The sequence below is a fragment of the Rana temporaria genome, chromosome 1 (genome assembly GCF_905171775.1).
Source record: "Rana temporaria chromosome 1, aRanTem1.1, whole genome shotgun sequence".
NCBI classification, from domain to species: Eukaryota; Metazoa; Chordata; class Amphibia; order Anura; family Ranidae; genus Rana; species Rana temporaria.
The window spans coordinates 560,663,065-560,688,668 of NC_053489.1; the positions used below are offsets into that span (position 1 = coordinate 560,663,065).

At 43.2% G+C, this 25,604-nt stretch overlaps 14 non-coding genes across 14 annotated transcripts; all 14 read right to left on the bottom strand.

Moving 5' to 3' along the window:
* Positions 1–11,060: 11,060 nt before the first annotated feature.
* On the bottom strand, positions 11,061–11,145 carry TRNAR-UCU. Its single transcript is given in 2 exon segments — positions 11,061–11,096; positions 11,109–11,145. It is a non-coding gene; the product is annotated as a tRNA-Arg (tRNA).
* Positions 11,146–12,017: 872 nt separating this feature from the next.
* TRNAR-UCU lies at positions 12,018–12,102 on the bottom strand. The gene is given in 2 exon segments: positions 12,018–12,053; positions 12,066–12,102. It is a non-coding gene; the product is annotated as a tRNA-Arg (tRNA).
* Positions 12,103–12,982: 880 nt separating this feature from the next.
* TRNAR-UCU lies at positions 12,983–13,067 on the bottom strand. The gene is given in 2 exon segments: positions 12,983–13,018; positions 13,031–13,067. It is a non-coding gene; the product is annotated as a tRNA-Arg (tRNA).
* An 881-nt stretch (positions 13,068–13,948) lies between these two features.
* TRNAR-UCU lies at positions 13,949–14,033 on the bottom strand. Its single transcript is given in 2 exon segments — positions 13,949–13,984; positions 13,997–14,033. It is a non-coding gene; the product is annotated as a tRNA-Arg (tRNA).
* An 880-nt stretch (positions 14,034–14,913) lies between these two features.
* Positions 14,914–14,998, bottom strand: TRNAR-UCU. Its single transcript is given in 2 exon segments — positions 14,914–14,949; positions 14,962–14,998. It is a non-coding gene; the product is annotated as a tRNA-Arg (tRNA).
* Positions 14,999–15,879: 881 nt separating this feature from the next.
* Positions 15,880–15,964, bottom strand: TRNAR-UCU. The gene is given in 2 exon segments: positions 15,880–15,915; positions 15,928–15,964. It is a non-coding gene; the product is annotated as a tRNA-Arg (tRNA).
* An 880-nt stretch (positions 15,965–16,844) lies between these two features.
* On the bottom strand, positions 16,845–16,929 carry TRNAR-UCU. Its single transcript is given in 2 exon segments — positions 16,845–16,880; positions 16,893–16,929. It is a non-coding gene; the product is annotated as a tRNA-Arg (tRNA).
* An 880-nt stretch (positions 16,930–17,809) lies between these two features.
* Positions 17,810–17,894, bottom strand: TRNAR-UCU. Its single transcript is given in 2 exon segments — positions 17,810–17,845; positions 17,858–17,894. It is a non-coding gene; the product is annotated as a tRNA-Arg (tRNA).
* Positions 17,895–18,773: 879 nt separating this feature from the next.
* TRNAR-UCU lies at positions 18,774–18,858 on the bottom strand. The gene is given in 2 exon segments: positions 18,774–18,809; positions 18,822–18,858. It is a non-coding gene; the product is annotated as a tRNA-Arg (tRNA).
* An 879-nt stretch (positions 18,859–19,737) lies between these two features.
* Positions 19,738–19,822, bottom strand: TRNAR-UCU. Its single transcript is given in 2 exon segments — positions 19,738–19,773; positions 19,786–19,822. It is a non-coding gene; the product is annotated as a tRNA-Arg (tRNA).
* Positions 19,823–21,665: 1,843 nt separating this feature from the next.
* On the bottom strand, positions 21,666–21,750 carry TRNAR-UCU. Its single transcript is given in 2 exon segments — positions 21,666–21,701; positions 21,714–21,750. It is a non-coding gene; the product is annotated as a tRNA-Arg (tRNA).
* An 880-nt stretch (positions 21,751–22,630) lies between these two features.
* Positions 22,631–22,715, bottom strand: TRNAR-UCU. The gene is given in 2 exon segments: positions 22,631–22,666; positions 22,679–22,715. It is a non-coding gene; the product is annotated as a tRNA-Arg (tRNA).
* Positions 22,716–23,594: 879 nt separating this feature from the next.
* On the bottom strand, positions 23,595–23,679 carry TRNAR-UCU. The gene is given in 2 exon segments: positions 23,595–23,630; positions 23,643–23,679. It is a non-coding gene; the product is annotated as a tRNA-Arg (tRNA).
* Positions 23,680–24,558: 879 nt separating this feature from the next.
* On the bottom strand, positions 24,559–24,643 carry TRNAR-UCU. The gene is given in 2 exon segments: positions 24,559–24,594; positions 24,607–24,643. It is a non-coding gene; the product is annotated as a tRNA-Arg (tRNA).
* Between the last annotated feature and the right edge of the window lie 961 nt (positions 24,644–25,604).

Genomic DNA, 25,604 nt, shown 5'->3' on the forward strand with positions numbered 1-25,604 from the left:
GCCTTATTGACCCCGCCTCTCTCCATAAAGAGGACCTGTCACACACTAGTCCTATTACAAGTGATGTTTACATTCCTTGTAATAGGAAGAAAAGTGATCCAAAATCAAAAAAAGTGTCAAAAAAGTGCAAGAATAAAAATATGAGGTAAAAAAAACAAACAAATAAATAAAATAACGCCCCTGTCCCTAGAAGCTCGCACTCAGAAGCAAATATGCATGTAAGTCCCGCCCACATATGTAAACACCATTCAAACCACACATGTGAGGTATTGACGCGTGCGTTAGAGCGAGAGCAATAATTCTAGCCCTAGACCTCCTCTGTAACTCTGAACTGGTCACCTGTAAAAAAAAAAACAAGCATCGCCTTTGGATATTTTTATGTCCCGGAGTTTGGCGCCATTCCATGAGTGTGTACAATATTAAAGCGTGACAAGTTAGGTATCTATTTACTCGGTGTAACATCATCTTTAACATTATCCATAAAAATTGGGCTAACTTTACTTTTTTTTTTTTTTTTAATTCATGAACCGTGTTTTTTTTTTGGGCCAAAAAAAAGGCGTTTGAAAAATTATTGCGCAAATACCGTTGGAAATCAAATAAAAAATGACCGCTAACTTTATTCCCTAGGGTGTCTGCTAAAAAATTATATATAATGTTTGGGGGTCCTGATTAATTTCCCAGGAACAAAATATAATTTTTACATGAAGGAGAGAAGTGCCAGAATAGACGCGGTATGGAAGTGGTTAAAGTGAAATAATAAAAGTGAAATATTCCTTTAAATTTCATACAGGGGGGAAGGGGGGGTACACGCATGTTTCCCGTGCTTAGAACTGTCCCTGTACAAGATGTCATTTCTGAAGTGAAACAAAAAAAAGGAAGTTTAAAGTACTCATGGCTATAAAGAATACAGTCATTGCTCATTAAAAAAAATAAAATAAAAACAAAAAGGGGGTCCCTCCAAATTAAATTACCAGGCCCTTCAGGTCTGGAATGGATATTAAGGGGAACCCCGCCGTAAAAACCCCCCCAAAAAATGGCATGGGGTTTACAGCGTGTTTTTATATTGTGGGAGGAAACCCACGCAGGCACAGGGAGAACATGCAAACTCTATGCAGATGCTGTCACGGGCGGGATTCGAACCAACGACTCTTTTGCTGCTAGGTCAAAGTGCTATACACTACACCACTGTGCTGAACGAACATGATTGCAGCTGAAAGCATGAGATCTTTTTTTTTCTCCAATACCATGCTTTCCAGCCTTATTGACACCGCCTCTCTCCATAAAGAGGACCTGTCACACACTAGTCCTATTACAAGGGATGTTTACATTCCTTGTAATAGGAAGAAAAGTGATCCAAAATCAAAAAAAGTGTCAAAAAAGTGCAAGAATAAAAATATGAGGTAAAAAAAACAAACAAATAAATAAAATAACGCCCCTGTCCCTAGAAGCTCGCACTCAGAAGCAAATATGCATGTAAGTCCCGCCCACATATGTAAACACCATTCAAACCACACATGTGAGGTATTGACGCGTGCGTTAGAGCGAGAGCAATAATTCTAGCCCTAGACCTCCTCTGTAACTCTGAACTGGTCACCTGTAAAAAAAAAAACAAGCATCGCCTATGGATATTTTTATGTCCCGGAGTTTGGCGCCATTCCATGAGTGTGTACAATATTAAAGCGTGACAAGTTAGGTATCTATTTACTCGGTGTAACATCATCTTTAACATTATCCATAAAAATTGGGCTAACTTTACTTTTTTTTTTTTTTTTAATTCATGAACCGTGTTTTTTTTTTGGGCCAAAAAAAAGGCGTTTGAAAAATTATTGCGCAAATACCGTTGGAAATCAAATAAAAAATGACCGCTAACTTTATTCCCTAGGGTGTCTGCTAAAAAATTATATATAATGTTTGGGGGTCCTGATTAATTTCCCAGGAACAAAATATAATTTTTACATGAAGGAGAGAAGTGCCAGAATAGGCGCGGTATGGAAGTGGTTAAAGTGAAATAATAAAAGTGAAATATTCCTTTAAATTTCATACAGGGGGGAAGGGGGGGTACACGCATGTTTCCCGTGCTTAGAACTGTCCCTGTACAAGATGTCATTTCTGAAGTGAAACAAAAAAAAGGAAGTTTAAAGTACTCATGGCTATAAAGAATACAGTCATTGCTCATTAAAAAAATAAAAAATAAAATAAAAAGGGGGTCCCTCCAAATTAAATTACCAGGCCCTTCAGGTCTGGAATGGATATTAAGGGGAACCCCGCCGTAAAAACCCCCCCAAAAAATGGCGTGGGGTCCCCCCAAATATCCATACCAGACCCTTCAGGTCTGGTGTGGATTTTAAGGGGAACTCCACCCCAAATTGAAAAAAAAAATGGCGTGGAGTCCCCCTAAAAATCCACACCAGACCCTTATCCGAGCACGTTGACCTGGCCGGCCGCAGAAAAGAGGGGGGGACAGAGTGCGGCCCCCCCTCTCCTGAACCGCACCAGGCCACATGCCCTCAACATGGGGAGGATGTCCCCATGTTGATGGGGACAAGGGCCTCATCCCCACAACCCTTGCCCGGTGGTTCTGGGGGTCTGCGGGTGGGGGGCTTATCAGAATCTGGAAGACCCCTTTAACAAAGGGGACCCCCAGATCCTGGCCCCCCCCCTATGTGAAATGGTAATGGGGTACATTGTACCTCTACCATTTCACCCCCAAAAAAATGTCAAAGTGTTAAAAATGACAGTAGCCGGTTTTTGACAAATCTTTTAATAAAATCTTCTTTTCTTCTTTCCTTCGGGTTTCTTCCGCTGCTTCTTTCTTGGGTCTTCTCGTCCACATCTTGCCCGACGTCTTCTTCTATCTTCTCCGTCCGTCCTTCAGCCTTCTGGTCCCGCATCTTGTCCGTTGTCTTGTCCTGTCTTCTTCTCCGTCCGTCCGCCAGCCTTCTCGTCCGCATCTTGTGTCTTCTCCGGTCTTCTTCTCCGTCCGCCAGCCTTCTCGTCCCCGGACCCAGCGTTTGAATTTGATTTGGCCGCCGTGTTCCCGCTCCTGGGACCCGCCCCCCTCTGACGCCACAAGTAAACTCATATGAAAGTCCGCGTGTGGCATATGTGCGTCAGAGGGGGGCGGGGTCACATGAGTGTAACACGGCGGGAACTTCTTCTCCGGGCGGCGCGATTGAAATTGAATTCCCCCGCTGTGTGACGCTCTGTGACCCCGCCCCCCTCTGATGCACATGACCTTCTAAGGAGTTTACTTGTGGCGTCAGAGGGGGGCGGGTCCCAGGAGCGGGAACACGGCGGCCAAATCAAATTCAAACGCTGGGTCCGGGGACGAGAAGGCTGGCGGACCGAGAAGAAGACCGGAGAAGACACAAGATGCGGACGAGGAGGCTGGCGGACGGACGGAGAAGAAGACAGGACAAGACAACGGGCAAGATGCGGGACCAGAAGGCTGAAGGACGGACGGAGAAGATAGAAGAACACGTCGGGCAAGATGTGGACGAGAAGACCCAAGAAAGAAGCAGCGGAAGAAACCCGAAGGAAAGAAGAAAAGAAGATTTTATTAAAAGATTTGTCAAAAACCGGCTACTGTCATTTTTAACACTTTGACATTTTTTTTGGGGTGAAATGGTAGAGGTACAATGTACCCCATTACCATTTCACATAGGGGGGGGGGGCCAGGATCTGGGGGTCCCCTTTGTTAAAGGGGTCTTCCAGATTCTGATAAGCCCCCCGCCCGCAGACCCCCACAACCACCGGGCAAGGGTTGTGGGGATGAGGCCCTTGTCCCCATCAACATGGGGACATCCTCCCCATGTTGAGGGCATGTGGCCTGGTGCGGTTCAGGAGAGGGGGGGGCCGCACTCTGTCCCCCCTCTTTTCTGCGGCCGGCCAGGTCAACGTGCTCGGATAAGGGTCTGGTGTGGATTTTTAGGGGGACTCCACGCCATTTTTTTTTCAATTTGGGGTGGAGTTCCCCTTAAAATCCACACCAGACCTGAAGGGCCTGGAATGGATATTTGCCGGGAACCGCACATCTTTTTTTTTTTTGGTTTTTACGGCGGGGTTCCCCTTAATATCCATTCCAGACCTGAAGGGCCTGGTAATTTAATTTGGGGGAACCCCTACACATTTTTTTTGTTTGTTTTATGAATGAATCCCTTTAGAATTGTCAGAGCCGACAATTCATTATAGCCGCGTGTGAATTTTTAAATGACTTTTTTCCTTCTGAATGTCATTTTGTGCAGGGGGAGTTCTAAGTGCGGGAAAAATGCGCTATTTCACATGCTGACATTACACCCCCCCTAGGTACGAAATTTAAAGGAATATTTCACTTTTATTGTTTCACTTTAAGAATTATTAATTTCACTGCTCCCGAAAAAACGGCCGTTTTAAAAAATAAAAAAAGCATTGATACATGTTCCCTGGGACAGGACTGAGGTCCCCAAACACTTTTTAGGACAAAACTTGCAGATTAGCCTTTAAAATGAACACTTTTGATTTCTCCCATAGACTTCTATAGGGAGTTTGGCGCGGCTTTACATATTACTTTCAATGCGCCGGCTGCTACGCTGGTTCATGCGCCCAATTAAGCCTCCACCCAGAGTACTAATTAACGCATGAACCAGCGCAGCGCACAGAGCATAGTAAATCAGGCCCTTTGTGTACATTTTAAACAAACACTTAAGATACTTTACTAATCAAATAATACCTTGTGCATTCATTAAACACAATACAACCACTATCTCCTTTTATTCACATCCATTTGGCCACTCCATTCATTCTTCATTTAGAAATGTTTTCCATTTTTGCCCTTTGAACAGCTTTTAAACACCTTTACCATTTGTTTTTTATTGATTTATTTATTTTTCCATATCTCTCATATGTTTCCCTAGTGAATAGGATTACACAAAACTTTAGTTACTTTTTTTTTTCTTTTACCAACTACAATTCCTCTGGCGTAGCGCCTGGAATACATAACTTCCTTAAATGATGCTGGTTCACACACCTGCGTTGCATTCACACTCCGCACTGCCCAAATAAGTGTGCGTTTTCTAGAAAGTGCGGTCCGGCTTACGTACGAATACAGGTCCATTGACCTCTATGGGAACGCTTCTGAATCGCACATGTCATTCATTTGTGAACAGTATAAAATCCTGACCTGATCCTGATCAAAAACTGACATGAAAACGCTGAACAACTACCGTGTCAATTAGCTGTGAAAACAAAGCTCAAATTTGCACCATATATTTGTGAACCCAGCCCTAAAATTGTATTTTACCAAAAAGAGATAAAATCAAACATTTTAAAATCCCCAATCATTGTTAATACAGCCTAAACACAATTAAACCCATTTGCACAAATAACCATTCCCTTGTCTTGTAACAGGCAATGTACTTATACAATGCAAAAGTTCCCCCTTTTTTTTTTTTTTCAACATCAACAAAACTATAATGCCATTTACTGAACACCGCGGAGCCCAGTGTAATTGTATCAATCCCAACAAGAGCATATTTGTTGATACCGAAAATAAAACAACACCTTTTAACTTCAATAACGTAAGGATAGGAAATTACACAATTAAAACAGTCCCCAAAGTTAGACTCTAAGGATCTAAAGATCTGTTTCCACTACTGCGACTTGACACATGTGAAGTCGCATGACAAGTCAAAACCCATGTATTTCAATGGTCCCTGTTTTAATTTGTGCGACTCAAGTCACAGCGACTCAAAGGTTCTTGCACTACTTTGTTCCTACTTCGGTGTGACTTGTTCTCACACGGTTGCATGACATTGCATCAAAAATCGCATTGTAAAGTCGCATTGTAAATCACGCAAATCTGGGGTTGCAATAGTGAAAACAGAGCCCAACTGAAATACTGCATTTATTGGCATATAACACTCACTTTTTTTCCCTGAAAATAGAGCGTAAACTGTGCCTGTGTGTTATACGCAAGGGACCGTGGAAAGTTTTTTTCTTGAAACTTCACTCTCAAAGTTAGGGAGCGTGCCATATGCCAATAAATACGGTAATCAAAATACCCCATGTATAAATTGAAATGCTACTCTAAAAAAAATTGTATCTGATCAGATTCCTCAAAAAAAAACATTTGGTACCAGCACATACATGTAATTTATTAGTGACGTCACATTCCCCTTTTTTAATGTTTCCAATTAATTATGTATTGGGCATGGGAGTATGTTCCCAACACATTTTATGAATAGATTGACAATAGTTGCAACATTTTAACAATAAGCATGCTTTCTATATAGATAACTTTTTCTGGATTAAATCCTTCTTTAAAATTCACTCTCCACCTCAGCAAGTCTCTCGGACTCGCTGCATATGGAATGCAAATACAGCAGTATGCTTTGCGCAAACGCGTTGGCGAAGGTATGGTCTGTGGTTTGATCCCCTCTTTCACTTGAAGTGAAATAGGAGATTTATGCAAGCAGACATATACCTCTGTGTATTGTGCTAAAACATACTGGGCCAGAGCCACAAAGACGTTACGCTGGCTGCTAGGTGGAGCTTCCGTCGATTTCCGCGTCGAGTATGCAAATTTCACGTCGTTTGCGTATCGTTCGTGAATAGGGCTTTGCGTAGAATGACGTCGTAAGCATTGGCGTGTTGCGGGTTAATTTCGAGCATGCGCACTGGGATACCCCCACGGACGGCGCATGCGCCGTTCAGAAAAATGTCATTTACGTCGGGTCAAGTAAAATTAACATAAAACACGCCCACATCTTTTACATTTGAATTCTGCGCCCTTACGCCGGCAGACTTACGCTACGCCGCCGCAACTTCAGAGGCAAGTGCTTTGTGAATACAGCACCTGCATCTCAAAGCCGCGGCGGCGCAGCGCCAATACGATACGCTACGCCGGACTAAAATTACGATCCACTACGCGGATCTGGCCCACTATTGGATAAGAGGAATGACTCAAATAAAGCACCACAAACAGATGAGTACCCTACTCTGTCCCTCTCACCTGCCCACTTTAGCAATGCTCTCCTACTTGGCAGGATCAAAGGACATATATCAATTATTCAACAATCTGTTTGCATTCAGAAGAAAAAACAACTTATACTCTAAATTGGAATTCCAAGACAGCAACAAACAAACACATAACATGTAAGCATTTTTCTCTGAGCAGATGGAAGAGAATTCCCTATACCAACAACTTCCCCTTCTTAAAATCTTGGCTTGTATAGCATAGCTAAAACCCCGTTTTCCCATCTACACCACAGCAACAACATTAATAAACACACATACAAAAGTACTTACCACTCTCACGATATTTGGACTGGAGACCACTGACTGTCCCACCTTACAGTCAGTGTAGCCACACAACAAATAATCTTATCACTTCTATGCGACAGAAAGAAAAGCAAAAGTAAGTTGGGTCACCAAAATATAATCATCATTGAACCATTTCAGCTCCTTACTAAAAGGACTGTCGTGTACACTTTTCTACAGCGTCCCCAAAATGCTTATAATTATTAGTACCTTCTCAGAGGTACTTTCAGCCTAGGTTCACTTTGTAGCGATTTTTCATGCAACCTGAGAGTCTAATTGCATGACAAATCGTAGCCCATTGGCTGCAATGGCACCGTTACCATCGGTGCAACGCGATTTTGCTGCGCCGCACCGATTTGCAAAAGCAGTATCGGCACTACATTTTGCCGACTTCAGGTGCGACCTCAATAGACACTCGTGTATGGAGGCATACAGATGTCTATCAAGTAGCACCTGAAAAGACCTTCTGAAATCGCGCCATCTCAAGTGAAATAGCACAATCTCAAAGGAAAATCAATGTGAACCAGGACCTAAAGGCGGATTTTCCCAAAAAAAATCCCCTATACACCAAGGCATGGTTCGTATCCCTCTTCTACATAAGTTTAGTTCAAGGTGAAATTTAAATCAGAGCTAAGGCAAGAGAAGACAGTCTGTCTAAAAGACAAAAAGATTCCTCTTACCAAAGGTGATTTTTTTCGTCCAACCGCTGCCACCAACTGTTAAAGGTAATACCGCCACCCAGGTGTACTTCAGGTAAATGCAGGATAAATTTCAGTAACCACCGGAATTCCGTGAGAAATCACAATGAGACACAAGAAAGCATTTAAGTGTTCATTAGATCTCTAAAGTTTATTCTCTCAGAGGGACTTATATGCAGGAGAAAGATAGGAGGGGCTGTGTGTTAATGCATATGTCTCTAAATATTTTACAAACTCAGTATTTTCTTATCAAGATTTAAACCAGCTGAATTTAGTTTTAACAATGGCTAAAAGATGACTTTGCTTATACAATCAGGCTGTTCCATGAATTTGCAGGGTGTGACTCTATGCAAACTGTTAGCTAATATAAGTATGTCAAAACACATATAGAAAAGTTAATTTCTACTTAAAAATAAAGTCAGTTATTTATACATTCTATTTCAGAGACTATGTGATTACTTTAACAAAATAGGGGAAGAAGAAGAAATAAGATGCAAATCTCTAATGGCCCATATCACTATAATACCAAAACCCGGAAAAGACAAGACTTTGTGTTCTAGTCATAGGCCTATAGCACTCCTTAATGCTGACACAAAGCTATATGCTAAAGTCTTGGCCACCCGTCTAATGAACCTAATGCCAGATTTAGTCAACCAGGATCAGACGGGATTTATACCCGGAAGAGAAGGGAGAGACAATAGCTTAAAAACCTTATTACTACTGCAGAAAAATTAAAGTGGAAAACCCCCAGTCCTACTCTTGTCAATAGATGCTGAGAAAGCATTCGACAGAGTGGACTGGGGATTTATGATGGATACACTGCAACATCTGGGACTGGGACCCAAGATTAGACACTGGATTCAAAATCTATACAGTAGACCAACGGCAATGGTTAAGGTCAATGGTAATATGTCAGCACCTTTTGAAATGTTTAATGGGACTAGACAAGGGTGCCCGCTCTCGCCACTTCTATATGTATTAACATTGGAACCTTTCCTGGCTACTCTGCAAAATAATCAAAATATAGAAGGGGCGAGAATAGGCGAAGAAGAACATAAGATAGCGGCCTACGCCGATGATATCCTAATGTATATAACTAACCCAAGAGTGACCTTGCCAAATGTAGCCAAAGAAATAAAAAAGTACAGAGAACTTTCGAACTTTAAAATAAATCCTATAAAAACAGAAATTTTAAATATAGGGGTCGAGAAGAAAGAAGAACTTTGGTTACAAAAGCAGTACCCATTCACATGGGTAAAAGGAGAGTTGACTTACTTAGGGATGAAAGTGACATCAACGGTAGCGGGCCTATATATGGCTAATTATGTTCCCCTCTTAAATGAAATAAAAACAGACCTAAAAAAGAATATAACAAGACCACTTTCATTGCTAGGAAGGATAAATTCTTTTAAGATGGTCACCCTCCCAAAAATAACATACAAATTCCAGATGTTACCCATAGAAATTCTGCAGAGTTTTTTTGAGATCCTTAAATCAATGTTGATAAAATATATATGGAAAAACAAAAAGCCGAGAGTAAATTTTTCCACAATAACAAGAGAAAAAAAACACGGAGGATTAGCAGCACCGGACATAAATAGATATTATAAAGCCACGATTATTGCACGTATGGGAGAATGGGGGAATAAAGATAAAGAGAAAGAAAAAAAATGGATTTGAATGGAAAATAGTATAAGTAAAACAACACTGCACAAAAATGTATGGGTACCACGAAAATATAGAGTGTTGGATGAAGATACACATGGAATAACAAAAAATGTTTTCAAAGTTTGGGATTTAATTTATAGACAGAATAAATGGACTTATAATTCACCTTTAATTTCACTCACGGAAACTAATTTTTTTATCCCTGGGAAAGGGACTCGGCTGGGAACTAAAATGGGAGCAGCACAAATAAAGGACATCATGGAGCAAGGAAAAATAAAAACATTCCGAGAGATAAAGGAAAAGAATATATGGGACATTAGCGAATGGGAATATATACAATTAAAACATCTGGTAAAGTCAATACCCTCGCCTATAAGAGAGGAAAAAAAATTAACAGCCTTGGAAAAACTATGCTGTATAAAAACCCCATTACGGCATGTGATATCAAAAGTATATCAAATCTTGACAGAATTAGATTCACAAGGAAATCCATACTTTATAGGAAAATGGGAAAAATAAAAAAACAGGAAGTTTGAAGACCAACAAGTAGAAAGAATAATAGCATCCGTACATAACACCGCAACTGATATAACTACAATCAAAATGAATTATAAATGTATCGCGAGATGGCACAGGACACCTGAAATTATGCATAAATTCAGTAAAGATAAAACGCCAATGTGTTGGAGAGAATGTGGACAGATAGGAACAACCACACACATATGGTGGGACTGTCCTATGATAAAGGAATATTGGCAGGAAATTCTGGAGTATATTGAAGTGATAACTGGGAAAAAGGTACCTAATACCATACAAGCTTGCCTGTTCCATGAACCAAAAGAGTCAAATAGTAGCTATAAGAAAACATTAATTCCACCATTGATAAATGCCGCAAAGGGACTGATACCAAAAAACTGGTTAAGTATTAGAAAACCAGACATAAAAGAATGGTTCGAAAGGGTGGAAAACTATAATAATCTGGAACATCTATGTAGCTGTGACGAGGGCCAATTTAATACATATAAAAAGAGATGGAAGTCGTGGAAAGATTTTAAATTAACGGAGCAATATATGGAGAAAATCACAGTAGACAGCAGCTAGAGAAGAAGATTTAAAAAAAAAAAAGTAAGGGACAAACCATCAGGGGTGGGGGTGGAAGAGGGTGGGTAAGGTTTATATTAACTGAATTAAAAGAGATTATGTAAAATAACTAATAATAATAAAAAAAAAAGTAAAAATACATAAAATAACATTTGAAACACCACAAATGATGCAAAACCAAAAGTGGAGACGGAATTATGAATAAAATCATGAGCAAGTCTCTTGCTGTGGTTGAGTCTGAGGTGGGGAAAAAAATAAAAAAGAACATCATCACTATGAACAAAGACTATATAAAACCGACTCTGGTGGGACTCGAACCCACAACCTTTGAATTACTACACCAGCTAGAAGTCCAATGCCCTATCCATTGCGCCACAGAGCCCTCTCTGAGGATGCTGTCAGAGGACCTTGCCTGAGGAACTATCCAAGTCATAGCAAATAAACACATCCGAATACTGGTCGCTACTAAATAATAGGGATGAGCTCAAGATCTGGTCCAGATACAGTTTAAGATTGAAATCGACCTGCTTGGGCATGTGCCTTAGTGCTAGATCGTTTGATCTTTAGGTGGGAACCAAAGCTCATGTTAAGTAGCAGTATTTGTACCGTTGATGAGTTGCTGGAGAAGGAAAAGCTCCGCTATTAGGTAATGGCAGGAAAGACTTCCCTGAAGAGATGAGTTTCCAGGGATCACCTGAGGATACATAAATAGCCATATAGATTGGAGTAGGGAATTTGAGAGGATGGGAGAGCCCCTGGAGAAATCCCAGAGGCCAGCATGGGAGGAAGTGTTGAGGGAGCTAGCAAACAGGAGTTCTTGGAAGGAGAGAAAAGAGTAGGGAGTTGCAATAGTCAAGGCGAGAGCTATCAAGGGAGTGAAGTGGACGTTTGGTGGTGTCATTGGTTAAGATGGGGCATTCTTTGGAATTCTTATTGAGGTGAAGGTAGCAAGATTTGGACAGTAAATAGCTGTGGGGCTAACAAAAGAGGACACAGTAAAGAATTAGTGCCTGCACCTGGCATGAGGGAAGGGAACAATAGAATGCAGGTTAGCTTACCTATCCCTCTCATTGCTCTGAATTCCATGGGGTACCTCCAATTTTGCTGATATCAATGCTCAAGAGAAGCCTGAACCACTATGCGCTATCATTAACTTTTTACGGCAAACCCTCTTCACTACAGCTCCCTCATGAATGGAATCAATTACTTTATAGCATTAGAGCAGCATCACTATGAACAAGAACTATATAAAACCGACTCTGGTGGGACTCGAACCCACAACCTTTGAATTACTACACCAGCTAGAAGTCCAATGCACTATCCATTGCGCCACAGAGCCCTCTCTGAGGATGTTGTCAGAGGACCTTGCCTGAGTAAATATCCAAGTCGTAGCAAATAAACACATCCGAATACTGGTCGCTACTAAATAATAGGGATGAGCTCAAGATCTGGTCCAGATACAGTTTAAGATTGAAATCCACCTGCTTGGGCATGTGCCTTAGTGCTAGATCTTTTGATCTTTAGGTGGGAACCGAAGCTCATGTTAAGTAGCAGTATTTGTACCGTTGATGAGTTGCTGGAGAAAGGAAAAGCTTCGCTATTAGGTAATGGCAGGAAAGACTTCCCTGAAGAGATGAGTTTCCAGGGATCACCTGAGGCATACATAGTGGGAAATAGCCATATAGATTGGAGTAGGGAATTTGAGAGGATGGGAGAGCCCCTGGGGAAATCCCAGAGGCCAGCATGGGAGGAAGTGTTGAGGGAGCTAGCAAACAGGAGTTCTTGGAAGGAGAGAAAAGAGTAGGGAGTTGCAATAGTCAAGGCGAGAGATATCAAGGGAGTGAAGTGGACGTTTGGTGGTGTCATTGGTTAAGATGGGGCATTCTTTGGAATTCTTATTGAGGTGAAGGTAGCAAGATTTGGACAGTAAATGGTTGTGGGGCTGACAAAAGAGGACACAGTAAAGAATTAGTGCCTGCACCTGGCATGAGGGAAGGGAACAATAGAATGCAGGTTAGCTTACCTATCCCTCTCATTGCTCTGAATTCCACGGGGTACCTCCAATTTTGCTGATATCAATGCTCAAGAGTAGCCTGAACCACTATGCGCTATCATTAACTTTTTACGGCAAATCCTCTTTACTACAGCTCCCTTATGAATGGAATCCATTACTTTATAGCATTAGAGCAGCATCACTATGAACAAGAACTATATAAAACCAACTCTGGTGGGACTCGAACCCACAACCTTTGAATTACTACACCAGCTAGAAGTCCAATGCGCTATCCATTGCGCCACAGAGCCCTCTCTGAGGATGTTATCAGAGGACCTTGCCTGAGGAAATATCCAAGTCGTAGCAAATAAACACATCCGAATACTGGTCGCTACTAAATAATAGGGATGAGCTCAAGATCTGGTCCAGATACAGTTTAAGATTGAAATCTACCTGCTTGGGCATGTGCCTTAGTGCTAGATCGTTTGATCTTTAGGTGGGAACCGAAGCTCATGTTAAGTAGCAGTATTTGTACCGTTGATGAGTTGCTGGAGAAAGGAAAAGCACCGCTATTAGGTAATGGCAGGAAAGACTTCCCTGAAGAGATGAGTTTCCAGGGATCACCTGAGGCATACATAGTGGGAAATAGCCATATAGATTGGAGTAGGGAATTTGAGAGGATGGGAGAGCCCCTGGGGAAATCCCAGAGGCCAGCAAGGGAGGAAGTGTTGAGGGAGCTAGCAAACAGGAGTTCTTGGAAGGAGAGAAAAGAGTAGGGAGTTGCAATAGTCAAGGCGAGAGATATCAAGGGAGTGAAGTGGACGTTTGGTGGTGTCATTGGTTAAGATGGGGCATTCTTTGGAATTCTTATTGAGGTGAAGGTAGCAAGATTTGGACAGTAAATGGTTGTCGGGCTGACAAAAGAGGACACAGTAAAGAATTAGTGCCTGCACCTGGCATGAGGGAAGGGAACAATAGAATGCAGGTTAGCTTACCTATCCCTCTCATTGCTCTGAATTCCACGGGGGAACCTCCAATTTTGCTGATATCAACGCTCCAGTGAAGCCTGAACCACTATGCGCTATCATTAACTTTTTACGGCAAATCCTCTTCACTACAGCTCCCTTATGAATGGAATCCATTACTTTATAGCATTAGAGCAGCATCACTATGAACAAGAACTATATAAAACCGACTCTGGTGGGACTCGAACCCACAACCTTTGAATTACTACACCAGCTAGAAGTCCAATGCGCTATCCATTGCGCCACAGAGCCCTCTCTGAGGATGCTGTCAGAGGACCTTGCCTGAGGAACTATCCAAGTCATAGCAAATAAACACATCCGAATACTGGTCGCTACTAAAAAATAGGGATGAGCTCAAGATCTGGTCCAGATACAGTTTAAGATTGAAATCTACCTGCTTGGGCATGTGCCTTAGTGCTAGATCTTTTGATCTTTAGGTGGGAACCGAAGCTCATGTTAAGTAGCAGTATTTGTACCGTTGATGAGTTGCTGGAGAAAGGAAAAGCTCCGCTATTAGGTAATGGCAGGAAAGACTTCCCTGAAGAGATGAGTTTCCAGGGATCACCTGAGGCATACATAGTGGGAAATAGCCATATAGATTGGAGTAGGGAATTTGAGAGGATGGGAGAGCCCCTGGGGAAATCCCAGAGGCCAGCATGGGAGGAAGTGTTGAGGGAGCTAGCAAACAGGAGTTCTTGGAAGGAGAGAAAAGAGTAGGGAGTTGCAATAGTCAAGGCGAGAGATATCAAGAGAGTGAAGTGGACGTTTGGTGGTGTCATTGGTTAAGATGGGGCATTCTTTGGAATTCTTATTGAGGTGAAGGTAGCAAGATTTGGACAGTAAATGGTTGTGGGGCTGACAAAAGAGGACACAGTAAAGAATTAGTGCCTGCACCTGGCATGAGGGAAGGGAACAATAGAATGCAGGTTAGCTTACCTATCCCTCTCATTGCTCTGAATTCCACGGGGTACCTCCAATTTTGCTGATATCAATGCTCAAGAGTAGCCTGAACCACTATGCGCTATCATTAACTTTTTACGGCAAATCCTCTTTACTACAGCTCCCTTATGAATGGAATCCATTACTTTATAGCATTAGAGCAGCATCACTATGAACAAGAACTATATAAAACCGACTCTGGTGGGACTCAAACCCACAACCTTTGAATTACTACACCAGCTAGAAGTCCAATGCGCTATCCATTGCGCCACAGAGCCCTCTCTGAGGATGCTGTCAGAGGACCTTGCCTGAGGAACTATCCAAGTCATAGCAAATAAACACATCCGAATACTGGTCGCTACTAAAAAATAGGGATGAGCTCAAGATCTGGTCCAGATACAGTTTAAGATTGAAATCTACCTGCTTGGGCATGTGCCTTAGTGCTAGATCTTTTGATCTTTAGGTGGGAACCGAAGCTCATGTTAAGTAGCAGTATTTGTACCGTTGATGAGTTGCTGGAGAAAGGAAAAGCTCAGCTATTAGGTAATGGCAGGAAAGACTTCCCTGAAGAGATGAGTTTCCAGAGATCACCTGAGGCATACATAGTGGGGAAATAGCCATATAGATTGGAGTAGGGAATTTGAGAGGATGGGAGAGCCCCTGGGGAAATCCCAGAGGCCAGCATGGGAGGAAGTGTTGAGGGAGCTAGCAAACAGGAGTTCTTGGAAGGAGAGAAAAGAGTAGGGAGTTGCAATAGTCAAGGCGAGAGATATCAAGGGAGTGAAGTGGACGTTTGGTGGTGTCATTGGTTAAGATGGGGCATTCTTTGGAATTCTTATTGAGGTGAAGGTAGCAAGATTTGGACAGTAAATGGTTGTGGGGCTGACAAAAGAGGACACAGTAAAGAATTAGTGCCTGCACCTGGCATGAGGGAAGGGAACAATAGAATGCAGGTTAGCTTACCTATCCCTCTCATTGCTCTGAATTCCACGGGGTACCTCCAATTTTGCTGATATCAACGCTCAAGAGAAGCCTGAACCACTATGCGCTATCATTAACTTTTTACGGCAAATCCTCTTCACTACAGCTCCCTTATGAATGGAATCCATTACTTTATAGCATTAGAGCAGCATCACTATGAACAAGAACTATATAAAACCGACTCTGGTGGGACTCGAACCCACAACCTTTGAATTACTACACCAGCTAGAAGTCCAATGCGCTATCCATTGCGCCACAGAGCCCTCTCTGAGGATGTTGTCAGAGGACCTTGCCTGAGGAACTATCCAAGTCATAGCAAATAAACACATCCGAATACTGGTCGCTACTAAAAAATAGGGATGAGCTCAAGATCTGGTCCAGATACAGTTTAAGATTGAAATCTACCTGCTTGGGCATGTGCCTTAGTGCTAGATCGTTTGATCTTTAGGTGGGAACCGAAGCTCATGTTAAGTAGCAGTATTTGTACCGTTGATGAGTTGCTGGAGAAAGGAAAAGCTCCGCTATTAGGTAATGGCAGGAAAGACTTCCCTGAAGAGATGAGTTTCCAGGGATCACCTGAGGCATACATAGTGGGAAATAGCCATATAGATTGGAGTAGGGAATTTGAGAGGATGGGAGAGCCCCTGGGGAAATCCCAGAGGCCAGCATGGGAGGAAGTGTTGAGGGAGCTAGCAAACAGGAGTTCTTGGAAGGAGAGAAAAGAGTAGGGAGTTGCAATAGTCAAGGCGAGAGATATCAAGGGAGTGAAGTGGACGTTTGGTGGTGTCATTGGTTAAGATGGGGCATTCTTTGGAATTCTTATTGAGGTGAAGGTAGCAAGATTTGGACAGTAAATGGTTGTCGGGCTGACACAAGAGGACACAGTAAAGAATTAGTGCCTGCACCTGGCATGAGGGAAGGGAACAATAGAATGCAGGTTAGCTTACCTATCCCTCTCATTGCTCTGAATTCCACGGGGTACCTCCAATTTTGCTGATATCAACGCTCCAGTGAAGCCTGAACCACTATGCGCTATCATTAACTTTTTACGGCAAATCCTCTTCACTACAGCTCCCTTATGAATGGAATCCATTACTTTATAGCATTAGAGCAGCATCACTATGAACAAGGACTATATAAAACCGACTCTGGTGGGACTCGAACCCACAACCTTTGAATTACTACACCAGCTAGAAGTCCAATGCGCTATCCATTGCGCCACAGAGCCCTCTCTGAGGATGCTGTCAGAGGACCTTGCCTGAGGAACTATCCAAGTCATAGCAAATAAACACATCCGAATACTGGTCGCTACTAAATAATAGGGATGAGCTCAAGATCTGGTCCAGATACAGTTTAAGATTGAAATCTACCTGCTTGGGCATGTGCCTTAGTGCTAGATCGTTTGATCTTTAGGTGGGAACCGAAGCTCATGTTAAGTAGCAGTATTTGTACCGTTGATGAGTTGCTGGAGAAAGGAAAAGCTCCGCTATTAGGTAATGGCAGGAAAGACTTCCCTGAAGAGATGAGTTTCCAGGGATCACCTGAGGCATACATAGTGGGAAATAGCCATATAGATTGGAGTAGGGAATTTGAGAGGATGGGAGAGCCCCTGGGGAAATCCCAGAGGCCAGCATGGGAGGAAGTGTTGAGGGAGCTAGCAAACAGGAGTTCTTGGAAGGAGAGAAAAGAGTAGGGAGTTGCAATAGTCAAGGCGAGAGATATCAAGGGAGTGAAATGGACGTTTGGTGGTGTCATTGGTTAAGATGGGGCATTCTTTGGAATTCTTATTGAGGTGAAGGTAGCAAGATTTGGACAGTAAATGGTTGTCGGGCTGACAAAAGAGGACACAGTAAAGAATTAGTGCCTGCACCTGGCATGAGGGAAGGGAACAATAGAATGCAGGTTAGCTTACCTATCCCTCTCATTGCTCTGAATTCCACGGGGTACCTCCAATTTTGCTGATATCAACGCTCAAGAGAAGCCTGAACCACTATGCGCTATCATTAACTTTTTACGGCAAATCCTCTTCACTACAGCTCCCTTATGAATGGAATCCATTACTTTATAGCATTAGAGCAGCATCACTATGAACAAGAACTATATAAAACCGACTCTGGTGGGACTCGAACCCACAACCTTTGAATTACTACACCAGCTAGAAGTCCAATGCGCTATCCATTGCGCCACAGAGCCCTCTCTGAGGATGCTGTCAGAGGACCTTGCCTGAGGAACTATCCAAGTCATAGCAAATAAACACATCCGAATACTGGTCGCTACTAAATAATAGGGATGAGCTCAAGATCTGGTCCAGATACAGTTTAAGATTGAAATCTACCTGCTTGGGCATGTGCCTTAGTGCTAGATCTTTTGATCTTAGGTGGGAACCGAAGCTCATGTTAAGTAGCAGTATTTGTACCGTTGATGAGTTGCTGGAGAAGGGAAAAGCTCCGCTATTAGGTAATGGCAGGAAAGACTTCCCTGAAGAGATGAGTTTCCAGGGATCACCTGAGGCATACATAGTGGGAAATAGCCATATAGATTGGAGTAGGGAATTTGAGAGGATGGGAGAGCCCCTGGGGAAATCCCAGAGGCCAGCATGGGAGGAAGTGTTGAGGGAGCTAGCAAACAGGAGTTCTTGGAAGGAGAGAAAAGAGTAGGGAGTTGCAATAGTCAAGGCGAGAGATATCAAGGGAGTGAAGTGGACGTTTGGTGGTGTCATTGGTTAAGATGGGGCATTCTTTGGAATTCTTATTGAGGTGAAGGTAGCAAGATTTGGACAGTAAATGGTTGTGGGGCTGACAAAAGAGGACACAGTAAAGAATTAGTGCCTGCACCTGGCATGAGGGAAGGGAACAATAGAATGCAGGTTAGCTTACCTATCCCTCTCATTGCTCTGAATTCCACAGGGTACCTCCAATTTTGATGATATCAATGCTCAAGAGTAGCCTGAACCACTATGCGCTATCATTAACTTTTTACGGCAAATCCTCTTCACTACAGCTCCCTTATGAATGGAATCCATTACTTTATAGCATTAGAGCAGCATCACTATGAACAAGAACTATATAAAACCGACTCTGGTGGGACTCAAACCCACAACCTTTGAATTACTACACCAGCTAGAAGTCCAATGCGCTATCCATTGCGCCACAGAGCCCTCTCTGAGGATGCTGTCAGAGGACCTTGCCTGAGGAACTATCCAAGTCGTAGCAAATAAACACATCCGAATACTGGTCGCTACTAAAAAATAGGGATGAGCTCAAGATCTGGTCCAGATACAGTTTAAGATTGAAATCTACCTGCTTGGGCATGTGCCTTAGTGCTAGATCTTTTGATCTTAGGTGGGAACCGAAGCTCATGTTAAGTAGCAGTATTTGTACCGTTGATGAGTTGCTGGAGAAAGGAAAAGCTCCGCTATTAGGTAATGGCAGGAAAGACTTCCCTGAAGAGATGAGTTTCCAGGGATCACCTGAGGCATACATAGTGGGAAATAGCCATATAGATTGGAGTAGGGAATTTGAGAGGATGGGAGAGCCCCTGGGGAAATCCCAGAGGCCAGCATGGGAGGAAGTGTTGAGGGAGCTAGCAAACAGGAGTTCTTGGAAGGAGAGAAAAGAGTAGGGAGTTGCAATAGTCAAGGCGAGAGATATCAAGGGAGTGAAGTGGACGTTTGGTGGTGTCATTGGTTAAGATGGGGCATTCTTTGGAATTCTTATTGAGGTGAAGGTAGCAAGATTTGGACAGTAAATGGTTGTGGGGCTGACAAAAGAGGACACAGTAAAGAATTAGTGCCTGCACCTGGCATGAGGGAAGGGAACAATAGAATGCAGGTTAGCTTACCTATCCCTCTCATTGCTCTGAATTCCACGGGGTACCTCCAATTTTGCTGATATCAATGCTCAAGAGTAGCCTGAACCACTATGCGCTATCATTAACTTTTTACGGCAAATCCTCTTCACTACAGCTCCCTTATGAATGGAATCCATTACTTTATAGCATTAGAGCAGCATCACTATGAACAAGAACTATATAAAACCGACTCTGGTGGGACTCGAACCCACAACCTTTGAATTACTACACCAGCTAGAAGTCCAATGCGCTATCCATTGCGCCACAGAGCCCTCTCTGAGGATGTTGTCAGAGGACCTTGCCTGAGGAACTATCCAAGTCGTAGCAAATAAACACATCCGAATACTGGTCGCTACTAAAAAATAGGGATGAGCTCAAGATCTGGTCCAGATACAGTTTAAGATTGAAATCTACCTGCTTGGGCATGTGCCTTAGTGCTAGATCTTTTGATCTTAGGTGGGAACCGAAGCTCATGTTAAGTAGCAGTATTTGTACCGTTGATGAGTTGCTGGAGAAAGGAAAAGCTCCGCTATTAGGTAATGGCAGGAAAGACTTCCCTGAAGAGATGAGTTTCCAGGGATCACCTGAGGCATACATAGTGGGAAATAGCCATATAGATTGGAGTAGGGAATTTGAGAGGATGGGAGAGCCCCTGGGGAAATCCCAGAGGCCACCATGGGAGGAAGTGTTGAGGGAGCTAGCAAACAGGAGTTCTTGGAAGGAGAGAAAAGAGTAGGGAGTTGCAATAGTCAAGGCGAGAGATATCAAGGGAGTGAAGTGGACGTTTGGTGGTGTCATTGGTTAAGATGGGGCATTCTTTGGAATTCTTATTGAGGTGAAGGTAGCAAGATTTGGACAGTAAATGGTTGTGGGGCTGACAAAAGAGGACACAGTAAAGAATTAGTGCCTGCACCTGGCATGAGGGAAGGGAACAATAGAATGCAGGTTAGCTTACCTATCCCTCTCATTGCTCTGAATTCCACGGGGTACCTCTAATTTTGCTGATATCAACGCTCAAGAGAAGCCTGAACCACTATGCGCTATCATTAACTTTTTACGGCAAATCCTCTTCACTACAGCTCCCATATGAATGGAATCCATTACTTTATAGCATTAGAGCAGCATCACTATGAACAAGAACTATATAAAACCGACTCTGGTGGGACTCAAATCCACAACCTTTGAATTACTACACCAGCTAGAAGTCCAATGCGCTATCCATTGCGCCACAGAGCCCTCTCTGAGGATGTTGTCAGAGGACCTTGCCTGAGGAACTATCCAAGTCGTAGCAAATAAACACATCCGAATACTGGTCGCTACTAAATAATAGGGATGAGCTCAAGATCTGGTCCAGATACAGTTTAAGATTGAAATCTACCTGCTTGGGCATGTGCCTTAGTGCTAGATCTTTTGATCTTAGGTGGGAACCGAAGCTCATGTTAAGTAGCAGTATTTGTACCGTTGATGAGTTGCTGGAGAAAGGAAAAGCTCCGCTATTAGGTAATGGCAGGAAAGACTTCCCTGAAGAGATGAGTTTCCAGGGATCACCTGAGGCATACATAGTGGGAAATAGCCATATAGATTGGAGTAGGGAATTTGAGAGGATGGGAGAGCCCCTGGGGAAATCCCAGAGGCCACCATGGGAGGAAGTGTTGAGGGAGCTAGCAAACAGGAGTTCTTGGAAGGAGAGAAAAGAGTAGGGAGTTGCAATAGTCAAGGCGAGAGATATCAAGGGAGTGAAGTGGACGTTTGGTGGTGTCATTGGTTAAGATGGGGCATTCTTTGGAATTCTTATTGAGGTGAAGGTAGCAAGATTTGGACAGTAAATGGTTGTGGGGCTGACAAAAGAGGACACAGTAAAGAATTAGTGCCTGCACCTGGCATGAGGGAAGGGAACAATAGAATGCAGGTTAGCTTACCTATCCCTCTCATTGCTCTGAATTCCACGGGGTACCTCCAATTTTGCTGATATCAATGCTCAAGAGTAGCCTGAACCACTATGCGCTATCATTAACTTTTTACGGCAAATCCTCTTCACTACAGCTCCCTTATGAATGGAATCCATTACTTTATAGCATTAGAGCAGCATCACTATGAACAAGGACTATATAAAACCGACTCTGGTGGGACTCGAACCCACAACCTTTGAATTACTACACCAGCTAGAAGTCCAATGCGCTATCCATTGCGCCACAGAGCCCTCTCTGAGGATGCTGTCAGAGGACCTTGCCTGAGGAACTATCCAAGTCATAGCAAATAAACACATCCGAATACTGGTCGCTACTAAATAATAGGGATGAGCTCAAGATCTGGTCCAGATACAGTTTAAGATTGAAATCTACCTGCTTGGGCATGTGCCTTAGTGCTAGATCGTTTGATCTTTAGGTGGGAACCGAAGCTCATGTTAATTAGCAGTATTTGTACCGTTGATGAGTTGCTGGAGAAAGGAAAAGCTCCGCTATTAGGTAATGGCAGCAAAGACTTCCCTGAAGAGATGAGTTTCCTGGGATCACCTGAGGCATACATAGTGGGAAATAGCCATATAGATTGGAGTAGGGAATTTGAGAGGATGGGAGAGCCCCTGGGGAAATCCCAGAGGCCAGCATGGGAGGAAGTGTTGAGGGAGCTAGCAAACAGGAGTTCTTGGAAGGAGAGAAAAGAGTAGGGAGTTGCAATAGTCAAGGCGAGAGATATCAAGGGAGTGAAGTGGACGTTTGGTGGTGTCATTGGTTAAGATGGGGCATTCTTTGGAATTCTTATTGAGGTGAAGGTAGCAAGATTTGGACAGTAAATGGTTGTCGGGCTGACAAAAGAGGACACAGTAAAGAATTAGTGCCTGCACCTGGCATGAGGGAAGGGAACAATAGAATGCAGGTTAGCTTACCTATCCCTCTCATTGCTCTGAATTCCATGGGGTACCTCCAATTTTGCTGATATCAATGCTCAAGAGTAGCCTAAACCACTATGCGCTATCATTAACTTTTTACGGCAAATCCTCTTCACTACAGCTCCCTTATGAATGGAATCCATTACTTTATAGCATTAGAGCAGCATCACTATGAACAAGAACTATATAAAACCGACTCTGGTGGGACTCGAACCCACAACCTTTGAATTACTACACCAGCTAGAAGTCCAATGCGCTATCCATTGCGCCACAGAGCCCTCTCTGAGGATGCTGTCAGAGGACCTTGCCTGAGGAACTATCCAAGTCATAGCAAATAAACACATCCGAATACTGGTCGCTACTAAATAATAGGGATGAGCTCAAGATCTGGTCCAGATACAGTTTAAGATTGAAATCTACCTGCTTGGGCATGTGCCTTAGTGCTAGATCGTTTGATCTTTAGGTGGGAACCGAAGCTCATGTTAAGTAGCAGTATTTGTACCGTTGATGAGTTGCTGGAGAAGGGAAAAGCTCCGCTATTAGGTAATGGCAGGAAAGACTTCCCTGAAGAGATGAGTTTCCAGGGATCACCTGAGGCATACATAGTGGGAAATAGCCATATAGATTGGAGTAGGGAATTTGAGAGGATGGGAGAGCCCCTGGGGAAATCCCAGAGGCCAGCATGGGAGGAAGTGTTGAGGGAGCTAGCAAACAGGAGTTCTTGGAAGGAGAGAAAAGAGTAGGGAGTTGCAATAGTCAAGGCGAGAGATATCAAGGGAGTGAAGTGGACGTTTGGTGGTGTCATTGGTTAAGATGGGGCATTCTTTGGAATTCTTATTGAGGTGAAGGTAGCAAGATTTGGACAGTAAATGGTTGTGGGGCTGACAAAAGAGGACACAGTAAAGAATTAGTGCCTGCACCTGGCATGAGGGAAGGGAACAATAGAATGCAGGTTAGCTTACCTATCCCTCTCATTGCTCTGAATTCCACGGGGTACCTCCAATTTTGCTGATATCAACGCTCAAGAGAAGCCTGAACCACTATGCGCTATCATTAACTTTTTACGGCAAATCCTCTTCACTACAGCTCCCTTATGAATGGAATCCATTACTTTATAGCATTAGAGCAGCATCACTATGAACAAGACTATATAAAACCGACTCTGGTGGGACTCGAACCCACAACCTTTGAATTACTACACCAGCTAGAAGTCCAATGCGCTATCCATTGCGCCACAGAGCCCTCTCTGAGGATGTTGTCAGAGGACCTTGCCTGAGGAACTATCCAAGTCGTAGCAAATAAACACATCCGAATACTGGTCGCTACTAAATAATAGGGATGAGCTCAAGATCTGGTCCAGATACAGTTTAAGATTGAAATCTACCTGCTTGGGCATGTGCCTTAGTGCTAGATCGTTTGATCTTTAGGTGGGAACCGAAGCTCATGTTAAGTAGCAGTATTTGTACCGTTGATGAGTTGCTGGAGAAAGGAAAAGCTCCGCTATTAGGTAATGGCAGGAAAGACTTCCCTGAAGAGATGAGTTTCCAGGGATCACCTGAGGCATACATAGTGGGAAATAGCCATATAGATTGGAGTAGGGAATTTGAGAGGATGGGAGAGCCCCTGGGGAAATCCCAGAGGCCAGCATGGGAGGAAGTGTTGAGGGAGCTAGCAAACAGGAGTTCTTGGAAGGAGAGAAAAGAGTAGGGAGTTGCAATAGTCAAGGCGAGAGATATCAAGGGAGTGAAGTGGACGTTTGGTGGTGTCATTGGTTAAGATGGGGCATTCTTTGGAATTCTTATTGAGGTGAAGGTAGCAAGATTTGGACAGTAAATGGTTGTGGGGCTGACAAAAGAGGACACAGTAAAGAATTAGTGCCTGCACCTGGCATGAGGGAAGGGAACAATAGAATGCAGGTTAGCTTACCTATCCCTCTCATTGCTCTGAATTCCACGGGGTACCTCCAATTTTGCTGATATCAACGCTCAAGAGAAGCCTGAACCACTATGCGCTATCATTAACTTTTTACGGCAAATCCTCTTCACTACAGCTCCCTTATGAATGGAATCCATTACTTTATAGCATTAGAGCAGCATCACTATGAACAAGACTATATAAAACCGACTCTGGTGGGACTCGAACCCACAACCTTTGAATTACTACACCAGCTAGAAGTCCAATGCGCTATCCATTGCGCCACAGAGCCCTCTCTGAGGATGCTGTCAGAGGACCTTGCCTGAGGAACTATCCAAGTCATAGCAAATAAACACATCCGAATACTGGTCGCTACTAAATAATAGGGATGAGCTCAAGATCTGTTCCAGATACAGTTTAAGATTGAAATCTACCTGCTTGGGCATGTGCCTTAGTGCTAGATCGTTTGATCTTTAGGTGGGAACCGAAGCTCATGTTAAGTAGCAGTATTTGTACCGTTGATGAGTTGCTGGAGAAAGGAAAAGCTCCGCTATTAGGTAATGGCAGGAAAGACTTCCCTGAAGAGATGAGTTTCCAGGGATCACCTGAGGCATACATAGTGGGAAATAGCCATATAGATTGGAGTAGGGAATTTGAGAGGATGGGAGAGCCCCTGGGGAAATCCCAGAGGCCAGCATGGGAGGAAGTGTTGAGGGAGCTAGCAAACAGGAGTTCTTGGAAGGAGAGAAAAGAGTAGGGAGTTGCAATAGTCAAGGCGAGAGATATCAAGGGAGTGAAGTGGACGTTTGGTGGTGTCATTGGTTAAGATGGGGCATTCTTTGGAATTCTTATTGAGGTGAAGGTAGCAAGATTTGGACAGTAAATGGTTGTGGGGCTGACAAAAGAGGACACAGTAAAGAATTAGTGCCTGCACCTGGCATGAGGGAAGGGAACAATAGAATGCAGGTTAGCTTACCTATCCCTCTCATTGCTCTGAATTCCACGGGGTACCTCTAATTTTGCTGATATCAACGCTCAAGAGAAGCCTGAACCACTATGCGCTATCATTAACTTTTTACGGCAAATCCTCTTCACTACAGCTCCCTTATGAATGGAATCCATTACTTTATAGCATTAGAGCAGCATCACTATGAACAAGACTATATAAAACCGACTCTGGTGGGACTCGAACCCACAACCTTTGAATTACTACACCAGCTAGAAGTCCAATGCGCTATCCATTGCGCCACAGA